Raw genomic sequence first — 15,796 nt, 5'->3', positions numbered from 1 at the left:
GAAGGAAGTGGCGCTTGATGTGGAGGTGCTGCTGGTGTAGTCGTACTCATAGTGATGTCCTCATCATCCTCCCCTTCTTGAAGTGAAGTCGTCCTCGACGACAACTCCTCATCCTCAGCCATATATGGTTTGAAATCTGCAACATTAAAACTAGTGGAAACACCAAATTCCGCAGGCAGGTCAAGGATATAAGCATTATCATTAATCTTTGTTAGCACCTTAAAAGGACCAGCAGCACGAGGCATTAATTTAGAACGGCGCAAAGTAGGAAACCGATCCTTTCTCAAGTGCAATCAAACCATATCACCTGGCTCAAAAGTAACATGTTTTCTTCCTTTACTACCAGCAACCTGATTTTTTGCATTAGTAGCAGCAATGTTCTGTTTCGTTTGTTCATGTATGGTAATCATTTGTTCAACATGTGCAGCAGCATCTACATGTGGGGCGTTCGCAGCATTAAGTGAAATGAAATCAATAGGTGCCCTAGGGATGTAACCATAAACAATCTGGAAAGGGCACATCTTTGTAGAAGAATGTGTGGCATGATTGTAAGCAAATTCAACATGAGGCAAGCAATCCTCCCAACGTCTCAAATTCTTGTTTAAAACAGCCCTAAGCATGGTAGATAAAGTTCTATTTACTACCTCAGTTTGTCCATCAGTCTGAGGGTGACAAGTAGTGCTAAACAACAATTTAGTTCCCAATTTATTCTAAAGAGATCTCCAAAAATGGCTTAGAAACTTAGCATCGCGATCAGAGACTATTGTTTTTGGAATACCATGTAAACGAATAATTTCTCTAAAGAACAATTCAGCAACAATGCTAGCATCATCAGTTTTATGACAAGGTATAAAGTGAGCCATTTTAGAGAATCTATCAACAACCACAAAAATACTATCCCTCCCCTTCTTAGTTCTAGGCAAGCCCAAAACAAAGTCCATAGAGATATCAAGCCAAGGAGAAGAAGGGACAGGCAAAGGCATATACAAACCATGGTTGTTCAACCGTGACTTAGCTTTCTGACAAGTAGTGCAGCGTGCAACAAGGCGCTCAACATCAGCGCGCATCCGAGGCCAAAAGAAGTGGGCAGCCAACACCTCATGCGTTTTGTAGACGCCAAAATGCCCCATGAGACCGCCTCCATGCGCTTCCTGTAACAACAAAAGACGAACCGAGCTAGCTGGAACACACAGCTTGTTAGCGCGAAACAGGAACCCATCCTGTATGTGAAATTTGCCCCATGGTATCCCATTAATACAATGGCCGAAAGCATCTTTAAAATCAGCATCGTCAACATATTGATCCTTCACAGTGTCCAAACCAAAGATTTTAAAATCTAATTGTGACAGCATGGTATAGCGACGAGACAAAGCATCAGCAATAACATTGTCCTTCCCGTTCTTGTGTTTAATAATGTAAGGAAAGGACTGAATGAATTCGACCCATTTAGCATGACGACGGTTCAGATTTGTTTGTGTACGAATATGTTTTAAAGCCTCATGATCAGAATGAATTATGAACTCACGATGCCAAAGATAGTGCTGCCAAGTATGCAAAGTGCGCACTAAAGCGTAAAGCTCCTTATCATAAGTAGAATATTTCAGACTAGCACCACTTCATTTTTCACTAAAATAAGCAACTGGTTTTCCTTCTTGTAACAAAACAGCACCTAGCCCAATACCGCTAGCATCGCATTCAAGCTCAAAAACTTTATTAAAATCAGGCAATTGCAAGAGGGGAGCTTGGGTTTACTTATCTTTCAAAGTGATGAACGCTACCTCCTGCGAATCACTCCAAGCAAACGGCACATCTTTCTTTGTAAGCTCATGTAGAGGCGCTGCAATGGAGCTAAAATCACGAACAAATCTGCGGTAGAAACCGGCAAGTCCAAGAAAGCTCCGAATTTGTGTGACCGTCGTCGGTGTAGGCCACTCCCGAATGGCAGCAATCTTGCTGCTATCCACCTCAATGGCCTGCGGAGTAACCACATAACCAAGAAACGAGACACGTTGCGTGCAAAATGTGCACTTTTCCATGTTACCAAACAAGCGAGCAGCACGCAAAGCATCAAAAACAGCACGCAAATGTTCTAAATGCTCCTCTATAGACTTGCTGTAAATAAGGATATCATCAAAATAAACAATAACAAACAAACCTATGAAGGCCCGTAAAACTTCGTTCATTAAACGCATAAAGGTGCTGGGAGCATTAGTCAATCCAAATGGCATAACCAACCATTCATATAAACCAAATTTCGTTTTAAAAGCCGTTTTCCATTCATCACCGAGTTTCATTCTAATCTGATGGTAATCGCTACGCAAATCAACCTTAGAGAAAATAACGGCACCACTAAGCTCATCTAACATATCATCAAGGCGTGGAATAAGATATCGATAACGAACTGTGATGTTATTAATAGCACGACAATCTACGCACATACGCCATGACCCATCTTTCTTTGGAACGAGTAAAACAGGAACCGAGCAAGGGCTAAGAGACTCACGAATGTAACCTTTATCAAGCAGTGTCTGCACCTGGCGCTGGATCTCCTTCGTCTCATCTGGATTTGTACGGTACGGGGCGCGGTTCGGAAGAGAAGTGCTGGGGATGAGATCGATCTGATGCTCAATGCCACGGAGGGGAGGAAGACCCGGTGGTAAGTCCGTAGGATAAACATCAGCATACTCTTGCAAAAGGTTAACAACAGCAGGGGGTATATCCAAAGATGGTGCATCATCAAGCGGAACAAGCATGCTCGAGCATACAAGTGCATAACAGGGCATATGAGCTTCATGGAGATCATCAAAATCAGCACGTGTAGCAAGTAAAATAGAAGAGTGCAACTTGATTTCAGATTTAATAGGTGCGGCTGATGTCGATTTGACTTGTTGTTCTGTTTTAGCAGCCCTAGTAAGATCATCTTTCAAAATTTGGTCAGGGGTCATTGGATGTATAATTATTTTCTGGCCTTTAAACATGAAAGAATAATGATTTGAACGACCATGATGTAAACTATCAGTATCATATTGCCAAGGTCGACCCAATAACAAAGAGCATGCTTCCATAGGAATAACATCGCAATCAGCATAATCAGAATAAGAACCCAGCGAAAAGGGGACACGTACCGAACGTGTTACCTTTATTTTACCACCATCATTAAGCCATTGAATGTGATACGGATGTGGGTGTGTGCGAGTGGGCAAGGATAATTTCTCTACCAACGCTGTACTTGCCAAATTGTTGCAGCTGCCACTATCGATGATGATGCGAATCGACTGTTCGTGCACAACGCCCTTGGTATGGAATAGAGTGTGTCGCTGATTTTTTCGGCCTGGGCAACCTGTGTGCTGAGAACACGCTGCACAACAAGACTCTCATACCTATCGGCGTCGATGGGATCAACGTGGACTTCCTCATTTTCTACATGGTTAGTGGCAATCATAGCATGACTAGTTTCCTCAGAATCACTGGCTGAAGAGTACTCACCATTGTCACGTATAAGCAAGGTACGCTTGTTTGGGCAGTCCCGAATCATGTGCCCAAACCCTCTGCAACGATGGCACTGAATATCCCGTGTACGCCCTGTGGAAGAAGTGGCGCCTTTGGCAGGGGGCGCCACTGGCTTGGTCGTCCCTGTGCGCGATGTAGTGCTAGGCGTAGAAGGTGCAGGGCTGGAAGGAGTTGAGCTGTGTGTTGGACCCCGGCCTGCAAAAGAGTTAGTATATGTCTTTGATCGTCGTCCCTGCACTTCACGTTCAGCTTTGCAAGCATATTCAAACAATGTGGTTATATCAAAATAATCCTTATAATCAAGTATATCCTGAATTTCCCTGTTCAAACCACCACGAAAACACGCCATAGCAGCGTCATCCGACTCAACCAAACCACAACGAAGCATACCCTTTTGTAACTCTTGGTAATTTTCCTCAACAGATTGTGAACCTTGTTGAAAACGCTGCATTTTGTTAAGCAAATCACGAGCATAATAGGAAGGAACAAATCTGTGGCGCATGGCAGTTTTTAATTGGGTCCAAGTAATGACACTGTTAATGGGAAGTTTTTGTTTATACTCACGCCACCAAATTAAAGCAAAATCAGTAAATTCACTAATGGCAGCCTTCACTTGGCTATTAGCAGGAATATCATGGCATGAAAATTTCTGTTCTACCTCTAATTCCCAATCAAGATATGCAGCAGGATCATATTTACCATTAAAAGATGGAATTTTAAATTTAATCTTAGAAAATAAGTCATTAGGGGGATGACGAACCACACGACGTGCACGACCACGGCGATCTCCATCGTCCTGCTCAGTGTCACCGCCGTATTCCTGCTCCATCTTTGTGGTCAATGCATCAAGGCGTGCCAGGATGGTGTCGAGTGTGGTGCGAGTCGCCGTTTGAGCAAGGTCAAGTTGGTTGAAACGCTCGGTCGTCGAAGTGATCGTTGAATCAAGCCGTTCATGCATCGTCCTAATGTCAGCAGCAAGTCCATCAACTTGTCCCCTTACTTCCTGCAACTGGGCATCCACCATGTCGTGTGCTCCTGCCATAGTTAGCGCAAACACCAAAACACCAAAAGGAGAAAAAACAACGACAAAAACAGGGGTGTACTGCTCACAAGGCGCTCACACTAGTGTTGTTATCAAGTTCTTATCCGTTCTTACCAAGCCACAGTGGTGAACTGCAACCAACAGGTGGAACCGGTGAAAGATTGGATGAGTGATTGCCCGGAGAAACAGAAACCTTCTCGTCGTAGAAATATGTGGAGTTTTGGGTAGGCTGCACTCAAGTCAAGGATTAGCACGATCAAACAATAATGCAAAGTTGAATTATAGTGCAAAACACGAAACTATATTGCTGGCCACAAGTGCAAAGGACGGATGGAACTAGCAGAATGGCAGTACCGTAAATATTGTACTAGCGAGGCCACTAGTAGGAATCACAAGTGATTTTGTTTTTCTTTTTTGTATGATTTTTTGATATTTTTCTCAGCACAAGAAGCAACAAAATAGGAGCTACACGAAGTTTCACCTAAAACAGAGTTCAGATGTGGTCTACAGAAAATCAGGAAGTTCTCTGAAAAGCGTGCGAGAACTTTGACGAATTTTTTCTTTATTTTCCTGAATTTTTTTGACAATTTTGTCGAAACCCAAACAGACCGTAGGTCAGTTTGGCCGGCCTCAGAATGGTATCAACTAGCTCCTGTAAAAATTTCAGATTTTTTGGACAACCGAGCGAAAAGTTATGCCCGGTTTAAGGAAGGTACCTCAAGTTATGGTTAAACCGACCGAGATGAGACAACCGCTTTGTTTCCTTTCCCTATTTTTTGTTTGTTCTCTGGTTCTATCCTTTCTCTTTCTTTTTCTTTTTCTTTTTTTTCTTTTCTTTTTTTTTGTTTCTGTTTTTTTTTACGTAACCAAAGGAGAAAAACAAGGATGCGGCGTTGACTCGGTTTGTGGCGTTGAATCGGTTTGATGTAACCGAAGGAGAGAAACAAGGAAGATGGTTGCGACGCGCTAGGGTTTGATGTAACCGAAGGAGAAAAACAAGGAAGATGGTTGCGGCGCGCTAGGGTTTGATGTAACCGAAGGAGAAAAACAAGGAAGAAGAAGGATGGTGAGAGAAAAAAACACAATGCGACCAGCAACAAATGACGCGAAAGCACACAAATTCAACAATGCAGATTATTGAAAGAAGGTGCGAGGCTCAAAAGGGTGCTAGTATAAGGTCTAACCTGAATTTATATGTGGTTTTGTGGACTATAGGAGAAAAAAAAACACTCGATAAACTCACCGATCAACCTGGAAATCTGATACCAATTGATGTAGCTGAGGTGCCCGATCTTTCGGCGAGTAGAGATAATTCCGATTTGGCGGAAGATGACCCTTGCGATCTGACTACGACGAGCAAGCCCGAGGCGCCAATGCAATCGCTGAACCAACTCTCTGTGGTTACCTACCTTGCTGATGCGAGATCGGCCTGATCACGAAGATCGTTTCCTATGCGCAATCGAAGAACGAACAAGAAAAAGATGCGAGCAATCTAATCTATTACTCGAGGGTGGAGTTCTGAATACACGAAGACAGCGCAGATTTGCGCGTGTTCGAGAGTAGCTAAAGCTAACGTAAAACAAAACCCGAAAACAAAGGAGGCGCAGCTCCTGGATAAATAGAGAGGGGCACAGCCCCTAGGGGCGGCCAACCCTAGGTCGTCCACTATGGGCCGCAGTTGGGCTGGTCGTCTATTCTTCTGGGCCCTCATTCTTCAGTAGCATGACGAAGTTAAGATCTCTGGCACGGGCCCGAGTGATTGGCCCAGCTAATGAAGGAAGTGGCGCTTGATGTGGAGGTGCTGCTGGTGTAGTCGTACTCATAGTGATGTCCTCATCATGGGTCTGCCAGTTCAGGTTTGGCGTAACCCCATTCTGCTCTCCCTCGACGCGGAGGGCCTCACCCTCGGCGGCCGAGGGTACCTCGGGCTGGGCCGAGGTCTCCTCGGGTTCGGGCGTGTCGTCGATTTTGACGGATGGTTGATATATGTCCCTAGAGAAGACGTTCGGAGGAACCATCGTCCGTCCCGAGGCTATTTTAGCCAGCTCATCCGCAGTCTCGTTGTACCGTCGAGCAACATGGTTGAGTTCCAGCCCGTAGAACTTATCTTCCAAGCGCCGAACTCGGTAGTGGGACTTATCATCCGCAGCCAGTAGGCCTCCATTTTTCGATCGCGACAGTGGGAGTTCTTCATGACTTGGTCAATAACAAGCTGCGAGTCGCCATGATCGTCGAGGCGCCGAACCCCTAGCTCGGCGGCGATGTGCAACCCATTAACCAAAGCCTCGTACTCGGCCACGTTGTTTGACGCTCGAAAATGGAGGCGTATAACGTAGCGCACAAGTTTTCCGAGGGGCGAAATGAAGAGCGAGCCAGCACCTGCTCCAGATTTCATGAGCGACCCATCGAAGTACATGGTCCAATGTTCGGCCTGGATTGGAGATGTCGGCAATTGGGTGTTGACCCATTCAGCCTAGAAGTCTGCCAAGACTTGGGATTTTATGGCCTTCTGAGGGGCAAATGAAATTGTTTCGCCCATGAGTTCCACTGCCCATTTCGCTATCCTACCCGAGGCCTCTCGGCACTGGATGATCTCTCCCAGGGGGAAGGATGACACCACAGTCACCGGATGAGACTCAAAGTAGTGTCGCAACTTTCGTCGTGTTAGAATTACTGCGTACAGTAGCTTCTGGATTTGTGGGTAGCGGATCTTGGTCTCGGATAGCACCTCGCTGATGAAGTAAACCGGCCTCTGGATGAGCAGTGCATGCCCTTCTTCTCGTCTCTCGACTACGATCGCGGCGCTGACCACCTGAGTGGTTGCGGCTACGTAAATCAAGAGGGCTTCTCCCGCAACGGGGGGCACCAAGATGGGCGCATTAGTAAGGAGTGCCTTTAAGTTTCCGAGGGCTTCTTCGGCCTTGGGGGTCCAAGTGAAGCGCTCGGCCTTCCTTAAGAGGCGGTACAAGGGCAATCCTTTCTCGCCAAGGCGTGAGATGAAGCGGCTCAGAGCCGCAAGGCATCCCATGACCCTCTGTACCCCTTTTAAATCTTTGATGGGTCCCATGTTGGTGATGGCCGCGATTTTCTCCGGGTTGGCCTCGATGCCTCGTTCGGAGACGATGAACCCTAGGAGCATGCCTCGGGGGACTCCGAAGACACAATTCTCGGGATTGAGTTTTACGCCCTTTGCTCGCAGGCACCCGAAAGTTACTTCAAGGTCGGAGAGGAGGTCGGAGGCTTTCCTTGTCTTGACAACGATGTCGTCGACGTAAGCCTCGACCGTTCTGCCGATGTGCTCTCCGAACACGTGGTTCATGCACCTTTGGTATGTTGCACCTGCATTCCTTAAGCCAAATGGCATAGTAGTATAACAATACATGCCAAAAGGTGTGATAAAAAAAGTCGCGAGCTGGTCGGATTCTTTCATCTTGATTTGGTGATAGCCTGAATAGGCATCGAGGAAAGACAGGGTTTCACACCCAGCAGTGGAGTTCACAATTTGATCGATGCAAGGCAGAGGGTAGGGAACCTTTAGACATGCTTTGTTTAAACCAGTGTAATCTGCGCACATCCTCCATTTCCCACCTTTTTTCTTTACAAGCACAGGGTTAGCTAACCATTCTGGATGGAATACCTCTTTGATGAACCCTGCAGCCATCAGCTTGTGGACCTCCTCGCCTATGGCCCTGCGCTTTTCTTCATCAAAACGGCGCAGGTGTTGCTTCATGGGTCGGGCACCGGCTCGGATGTCCAGCGAGTGCTCGGCGACATACCTCGGTATGCCTGGCATGTCCGAGGGACTCCACGCAAAAATTTTGGTGTTTGCGCGGAGAAAGTCGACGAGCACCGCTTCCTATTTGGGGTCGAGCTCGGAGCCGATCCTGACTTTCTTGCCGGTGTCATTGCTGGGGTCGAGGGTGACGGACTTAACTGCCTCGGCTGGTTCGAAGTTGCCGGCGTGGTGCTTCGCATCAGGCGCCTCCTTGGAGAGGCAATCCAGGTCGGCGATGAGGGCCTCGGACTCGGCGATGGCCTCAGCGTACACCACGCATTCCACGTCGCACTCGTAAGCGTGGCGGTACGTGGATCCGATGGTGATGATTCCCTTGGGGCTCGACATCTTGAGCTTGAGGTACGTGTAGTTGGGGACGGCCATGAACTTGGCGTAGCACGGTCTTCCCAGCACCGCGTGGTAGGTCCCTCGGAACCCAACCACCTCGAAGGTGAGGGTTTCCTTTCGGAAGTTGGAGGCAGTTCCGAAGCAGACGGGCAAATAAAGTTGCCCAAGGGGCAGGACGCACTTACCGGAGACGATCCCGTGAAAGGGTGCTGCACTGGCCCGGATCATGGACAGATCGACCCCCAAGAGCCCTAGGGTCTCGACGTAGATGATGTTGAGGCTGCTGCCTCCGTCCATGAGGACCTTGGTGAGCCTAGCGTTGCCGATGACAGGGTCGACGACGAGCGGGTACCTTCCTGGGCTTGGTACGCAGTCGAGGTGGTCGCCTTGGTCGAAGGTGATGGGCTTGTCGGACCAGTCTAGGTAGACCGGCGCCGCTACCTTCACCGAGCAGACCTCCCGGCGCTCCTGCTTGCGGTGCCGAGCCGAGGCGTTCGCCACCTGTCCGCCGTAGATCATGAAGCAGTTGTGGACCTCCAGGAACTCCTCTTCCTTGTCGCTCCCCCTTCTTGTTGTTGCCTTGGTCCTTGCCACCTTCTGCCGAGGGTCCAGCCTTATTGAAGTAACGCTGGAGCATGTCGCATTCTTCAAGGGTGTGCTTGACGGGACCCCTGTGATAGGGGCACGACTCCTTGAGCATCTTGTCGAACATGTTGGCCCCTCCAGGAGGCTTTCGAGGATTCCTGTGCTCGGCAGCAGCGACGAGATCCGCGTCAACGGTGTCGCGTTTTGCTTGTGCCTTCTTCTTGGCCTTCTTCTTTGTGCCACGCTGGACGGACGCCTCGGGGGCGTCTTCCTTCTGTCTTCCCTGAGGCTGCTTGTCCTTCCGAAAGATGGCTTCGACCGCCTCCTGACCAAAGGCGAACTTGGTGGCGATGTCCATCAATTCACTCGCCTTGGTGGGAGTCTTGCGTCCTAGTTTGCTCACCAGGTCTCGGCAAGTGGTGCCGGCGAGGAATGCCCCGATGACGTCCGAGTCGGTGATGTTGGGCAACTCGGTGCACTGCTTTGAAAACCGCTGGATGTACTCTCGCAGGGATTCCCCTGGCTACTGGCGGAAGCTCCGGAGATCTCACGAGTTCCCAAGGCGTACATACGTACCTTAGAAATTTCCCGCGAAGGCCTTGACTAGGTCGTCCCAATCGGAGATCTGCGCAGGAGGCAAATGCTCCAGCCAGGCCCGGGCAGCGTCGGAGAGGAAAAAGGGGAGGTTGCGGATGATGAGGTTGTCGTCGTCCGTCCCTCCCAACTGGCATGCTAGCCGGTAATCTGCAAGCCACAACTCTGGCCTTGTCTCCCCCGAGTACTTGGTGATGGTAGTCGGGGCTCGGAACCGGGCTGGGAACGGCGCCCGTCGTATGGCCCGGCTGAAGACTCGCGAACCTGGTGGTTCGGGTGAGGGGCTCCGATCCTCCTCACTGTCGTAGCGTCCTCCGCGCCAGGGGTGGTAGCCTCGGTGCACCCTTTCCTCGAGGCGGGCTCGACGGTCGCAGCGGTGTTGTTCGCTGCCGAGGCGGTCTGGGGCTGCATGCGTCCCGTCCGTGTGCGCTCGGTGTGGACCGAGGCCTCCCGCATGCGTCGGGAGGCCTTCTCGGCTCGTCGAACTGCGGCATCTTCCAGGAGATCCTTGAGTTTGCCCTGGATACACTGCCCCTCGGTGGTGGATGGCTCCGGCATTGTTTGAAGTAGCATCGCCGCTGCAGCTAGGTTCTAGCCGGCCCCGCTGAAGGTCGGGGGCAGCCTGCCCTGACATCATCAACGATACGGCGCTGGACATCCCGGGCCCGATGACGTGCTCCTCCGGCGAGTGCCCGGCCTGCCCATTCCTTCTCGATGTTTTGTCGGACCTGCACAAGCCGCCCCGCTTCTTCGTCGAGCTTGGCCTGCATCTCGCGAAGTTGCTCGAGCTGTGTGTCCTGACCCCCCGCAGGGACTTGGACCATAGCTAGCTCCCGCGGGATCTCAACGCGAGACGCAGGCACAGGGGCGTTGTCATCTTCCTACATGCCGAGGTGGTTGTCTTCATCGTGATCCCCCTGATCGATGTGGAAACACTCGCGACTTGGGTCGTAACCCTCGTCGCCGAGGCTCTGGCCATCGTCAAAGCAGCCGGAGAGGCAGTAGTCACATGCGGACATGAAGTCTCGCATGGCACTGGGATCACGGAGTCCGGAGAAATCCCAACCGAAGTCGGGGTCATCCTCTTCATCGGAACCCGCGGGTCCATAGGTTGAGACAGTCGCCAGTCGGTCCCAGGTTGACCACATATGCTACCCTGGAAGGTCAGGATATGCCCTTGCGAAAGCGCTTATCGAAGCGGGGTCGCTTGGTGGATCGAAGCTGAATCTAAAGGGAACAGGGTGGAAAACGGATGGTACCTCTTGGTTGATGGACGGTGGTGAAGTCGCATCGGGGACGGATTAGGCTAACACCCAACAAGTCCTTCGTGAGGGTGTTGGCGTCATCAGTCCGCTTGGGGTTGGCACGTTGCTGGGAAGCGACACCCGTCGTTGTCTCAGGTGTGAGGACAACACCCGACATGCCCCCACAGGGGTGCCGGCGTCGTCGACTCGCTCTAGTCCGACAGCCGACGAGGCGCCGCCTCCTGCCTGGCCACGGTTGCCCCGTCTCCTCCTCCTCCGGCGAGGAGGGTGGCGGGGCAAACCCGGGTGTTCCTCTTCCGCCACGGGGGGAAGTCATCGTCGAGTTCGCCTCCGCCGGGCGAGCCGACGACTGTCGTTGTTGTCATGCTGCGAGGGGAGAAGTACCATGTCGTAGCTGCCGTCGGGGGACATGAACTCGAGAGTCCCAAAGCGGAGCACCGTCCCCAGCTGAAGAGGCTACTGAAGGCTACCCATCTGGAACTTCAACGGGAAAGTGTTTGTCAACACGCAGCAGGCCCCTACCTGGCGCGCCAACTATCGGCGTTTCGGACCCGCGAGGACCCTCAACCGACCAATGAATTTGTCGCTGCGTGTCCCTGCCCAGATGGGTTGATGCAAGATGGAACACCAGAGGGGGAATGAGGCTTATGTTATCTTGCACCGGGGTGCTCATAGTAGGGGTTACAAGCGTCGAGAGGGAGAGAGAGAGAGTCCGACCATGTGGCGAGGTGTCTAAGTTAGCCTCCACCGCGTCTCTCCTACTCTGCCTGCCTCTGCCCGCTCCTTCTCCGCCCTCCCTAAGGAAGGCCCTGGACATCCCCTTTTATAGATACAAGGAGATGGCCCAGCTGTACAATAGGGGTGTAGCTATGTGCTAATGTGGCTGGCGGAGAAGTGCCTGGAGCCCTATATACGTGCTAACGTGGCCGTCAGAGAAGTGCTTGAGCCCCATAGAAGCGTAGCTGACGGTGCGGCCCGGGGTACTGCTAACGTTTCCTTGCTTCCGTAAGGAGCTGAGAACCATTGACGTCATGGTCGCACGCGGGGAACCATCATTACTTGCTATCGGAGTAGTTTCATGTGACTCCGGTCTTATTCCTTCGTAGCAACGGGTGGCTAGCTAGTGGTAGGGTAATGATGTATCCCCTTTAGCATAGTCGGTCCGAGGCCGAGGTCGGGCGAGGCGGAGACTTCTCCTGAGGCCGAGGCCTAGGGTCGGGCGAGGACGTGACTCCTCCCAAGGTCGAGGCTGAGGCCGAGGCTTGGGGTCGGGCGAGGCGGAGCTCCCTGTTGCGCCCGAGGCTGAACTCGGGGGAGGTCGAGACCTACTGTCGTCAGTTTTACCCTGGTGGTTGCCACAATAGTCGGAACAGGGTGAATAGCGTTGTTTTCCTATCAGAACGGTTAGTAAAGGGGCGAAGCGACTGCGGTCACTTCGACCTTGCCGACTGAGGCGCGTGTGTCAGGATAAGGTGTCAGGCGATCCCCGCATTAAATGCGCATGCGATACGGTCGGTTGATAAGGCGATTTGGCCGAGGTCGCTACACGACAAAGTTTGCCCAAGCTGGCTTCGGGCGAGCCGAGGGTGCGCCCACTGCCTGAGGAGGCCCTCGGGCAAGGCGTGAATCCGTCCGGGACTACTGTTCCCGCCCGAGGCCGGGCTCGGGCGAGGCAAGGTCGCGTCCCTTGGTAGACGAGGCCCTGACTTGAACCGTGCTTATCAATCTTTGTGGTTTGTTCTGAAGATGTTTTCCAGCCAGGTTAAGGAGCATTGGGGGTACCCCTAATTACGGTACCCGACACAACTGGATCGCGAAAGTAGTCATGATCCACCAACCAAGATGAAGTCTTTCCTTACCCAGTACTTTTTACCATCATCTATCCTTGCTCTAACCAAATCTCATATTGCCTAAAAAGTGACTACGCATAGAAGATACCCATGCTTTCCTAATCACTTTCTAATTAACATGAAACTTCTTATTCTTAAACTAATTATAAACTAAAAGCTAAACTATAAATAAGGCTTTTTACATCACTTTCTTATTAATCTCGAGGACGAGATTATTTTTAAAGGGGTAGAATTTGTAACACTTTAAATCCTATTCTGGATAAATTAGGAAAACTCATTTCATGATTTAAATAAATGTGTTTTCAAATAATAGATTACCGAAAAGATTCTTATGTGAACTATCCTTTGTGTTAAAGATTTATTCCCCTAAAAATAATTAAGTTAAACTATCTCTTAATATAGATTTTACATAAGAAATTATATCCTTTTAAATAAATATGTGAAGATTATAAATTTATTTTATGTACTTCTAAAATGTGGCTATGTGTTTGAATTATTTTCTTTAATAATTATTATTGTAAAACATCTTACATCAATTATTCCTACTAATTTTCATTTGCTTAAATGGATAAATTAATTAATAAAAATGCTTTGCATTCATGTTGAGTTTTTATTTATTGCAATTTATGCTTGAAATAGAAAATTTAACTCATCTCTAAATTAGACATGAATTTTAAATTTAAAATAGAAAGCAAAAATTAGAAATATAAGCTAATATAATGGATCGATGTATGTTTGATTGGTTTGTTTGTACACGACGTCCTTTCGGTAAAGTTGATACAAATTAGGATATCACAATAAGATATTTAAGAAAATACTCCTTTCACCTCACGTGTGACACCCAAATAAATTAATTTAAAAATTTAAATAAAAATATATCCTAATCACTTTCTAATCAATATGAAACTTCTTATTTTTAAACTAATTATAAATTAAAGCTAAACTATAAATAAGGCTTTTTACATCCCTTTCTTACTAATCTCGATGACGAGATTATTTTTAGGGGGTAGAATTTATAACAATCCAAAATTCTATTTTGGATAAATTAGGAAAACTCATTTCATAATTTAACTAAATGTGTTTTCAAATAATAGATTACCTAAAAAGATTCTTATGTGAACTATTCTTTGTGTTAAAGATTTATTTAAAAAAAGAATTAAGTTAAACTATTTCTTAATATAGATTTTACATAAGAAATTATATACTTTTAAATAAATATGTGAAGATTATATTTATTTTCTTATAAAACATGTTTTCAAAAATGGATAACTAATTTGTTTAATCTATGACCATTGTATTAACTTTTCTAAATCTAAGTTAATGTAGTATTTTAAATTGGTCCATCTGTAAATTGACTAGAAGATGATCTCTAACCAAGATTTCACTTGTGTTAAAATTTATTAGTTATTTCTTTAATATCCTGCCCATGGTTTATGTTAATCAACATATAATATAATCTACTGTTTAATCACCTAAAACTTTAGAATACTAATTTCGGTGGTTCTCGGACCTACGATCTCGTAGCAGCGCGTAGAATATTCTTACGTTGTTTGTTCCCATGTTTGGTGTAATGTTATTTTTATGTACTCCTTGTCTATTTGTATGTATTGATACGAGTAGTAGTGAGGTTACGAGTCACCCGAAGACCGAGTAGTAGTGAGACTATGAGTCATCCGAAGACCAATATGGTGAAGTACCTGAGAATCTCAAGTCTAAGGCAAGTTGTGCCCTTGATCACTTTTCTCTAACTAATAATGTTCCTGTTAATCACTGTGACATGCTCAGGTTTATTTGATGGTACCTAATAGGTTTCCCTAGTATTGTTTACCCCACACCTTACAAACAAATGAACTATTGGGTAGTTTTGCTATTGCTCTACCTAGATTTCAAATTAATGCTATACTAAATTATGATCATGTTCTAATATTGCTATGCATTTAATTATTGTTCATGAAAAAACTATTGTGTTAATTGGAACATGGACCTTAACTTGAGATAACAGTGCTACCATAAGTGTTGAATGGGACACCCTTGGCCAATTAATTAGGAAATCTATGGAGAGGTTACCTTACACGAAAGGGGCAAGTGGGGAGGCATCGCTGCAAGGTATAGGGAGGTCCTCAGGTTGAACTGCTGTGATGGCTTTTCGGACGAGGGATTCCTATGCTTCATTTCGTCTTGAATCGGCAGTGGGTTTTCTCGAACTAGTGGAACTTTCGAAATGCCTCGTAGTGCTACCCTGCCTCACCTCCTCGGTAGAGGTGTATAGGATTCATGACCCCATGGCAGATGGGTAACAAGACTTGTGAGTAATGATGTGCAACCTCTGCAGAATGTAAAACTGGTATATCAGTCGTGCTCACGGTCAAGAGCGACTCAAGACTCTTGCATGTTTAAATTATGGAATTAAACTTAATCTATCATTTGCATTGCATTGTGGGTGTTATTATTAATTGTGATCTCTTATTTATTCGGGTTGGTATCTACTTATATTTAGTAACTGCTAATAAAATTTTGACTAACTTTAAAAGCAATGCTTAGCTTTAACCATCTCCTTTGGTAAGCCTTACATTTCACATGAGCCCCACTGTAAGAGAGCTCATGCACATCATTCCCCACAACTTGTTGAGTGATTAACGTATGTGAGCTCACCCTTGCTGTACTCAAGAACAGGTACCTCAGGATGAGGAGCATGAAGGATGCCGAGTTCGTGAAAGGTCTAGGCTGTCATCTCCCAGTCAACTATGGTTGCTGGATCGTTGTCTTCGTATGATATAACTATTTAACTATTTTGTATAGAACTCCATTATATATTAAAGATGGGACA

Source organism: Zea mays, chromosome 9 (assembly GCF_902167145.1).
Source record: "Zea mays cultivar B73 chromosome 9, Zm-B73-REFERENCE-NAM-5.0, whole genome shotgun sequence".
In the NCBI taxonomy this organism is placed as follows: domain Eukaryota; kingdom Viridiplantae; phylum Streptophyta; class Magnoliopsida; order Poales; family Poaceae; genus Zea; species Zea mays.
Note: the sequence above shows the minus strand (reverse complement) of the source record.